Source organism: Amphiura filiformis, chromosome 1 (genome assembly GCF_039555335.1).
Source record: "Amphiura filiformis chromosome 1, Afil_fr2py, whole genome shotgun sequence".
Classification (NCBI taxonomy): domain Eukaryota; kingdom Metazoa; phylum Echinodermata; class Ophiuroidea; order Amphilepidida; family Amphiuridae; genus Amphiura; species Amphiura filiformis.
The window spans coordinates 55,850,014-55,851,467 of record NC_092628.1 but is presented as its reverse complement, the minus strand read 5'-3'; positions in this window follow the sequence as shown (position 1 = coordinate 55,851,467).

Here is a 1,454-nt window from a genome sequence, read left to right as displayed (position 1 = left end):
TAAAAAAAAATAAAAAGCTATTCCATAGATATCAAATCAATATATGGCTTGTGGAATAATTTGTATGAGGTAAGGCATTAATGAGAACTCATCATAATTTTCTTTTTAGATAATTGTCCAAGTGATGCCAATATGGATCAAGCTGACGGTGATAGTGACGGCGTGGGAAATGTGTGCGGTACTTGTTTATTTCTTTTATTCATAGCTAAAATATTGGTGTTTTGATGTAATTTTTTAAATAAAAAGCTTTTCCACGGATATGAAATCAATATATGTCTTGTGGAATAATTTGTATGAGGTAAGGCATTAATGAGTACTCATCATAATTTTCTTTTAGATAATTGTCCAAGTGATGCCAATATGGATCAAGCTGACGGTGATAGTGACGACGTGGAAATGTGTGCGTACTTGTTTATTTCTTTTATTTATAGCTAAAATATTAGTGTTTTGATGTAATTTTAAATAAAATGCTTTTCCACAGATATCAAATCAATATATGTCTTGTGGAATAATTTGTATGAGGTAAGGCATTAATGAGTACTCATCATAATTTTCTTTTTAGATAATTGTCCAAGTGATGCCAATATGGATCAAGCTGACGGTGATAGTGACGGCGTGGGAAATGTGTGCGGTACTTGTTTATTTCTGTTATTTATAGCTAAAATATTAGTGTTTTGATGTAATTTTTAAATAAAAAGCTTTTCCACAGATATCAAATCAATATATGTCTTGTGGAATAATTTGTATGAGGTAAGGCATTAATGAGTACTCATCATAATTTTTTTTTTAGATAATTGTCCAGGTGTTTCAATATGGATCAAGCTGACGGTGATAGTGACGGCGTGGAGAGATGTGTGGTATTTGTTTATTTCTTTTTATTTATTGCTAAAATATTATTGTTTTGATGTAATTTTTAAATAAAAAGCTATTCCATAGATTGTGGGATAGACTTTTACGACGGGAATTCATAACAATTAGTGGGTTTTCAGCGGGTTCGCTGTCGGACAAGTCCATAGATATCAAATCAATATATGTCGTGTGGAATAATTTGTATGAGGTAAGGCATTAATTAGTACTCATCATAATTTTCTTTTTAGATAATTGTCCAGGTGTTTCCAATATGGATCAAGCTGACGGTGATAGTGACGGCGTGGGAAATGTGTGCGGTACTTGTTTATTTCTTTTATTTATAGCTAAAATATTAGTGTTTTGATGTAATTTTTAAATAAAAGCTTTTCCGCCGATATCAAATCAATATATGTCTTGTGGAATAATTTGTATGAGGTAAGGCATTAATGAATACTCATCATAATTTTCTCTTTAGATAATTGTCCAGATGTGTTTCCAATATAGATCAAGCTTGACGGTGATAGTGACGGCGTGGGAGATGTGTGCGGTATTTGTTTATTTCTTTTATTTATAGCTAAAAAGTATAAGTGTTTTGATGTAATTTT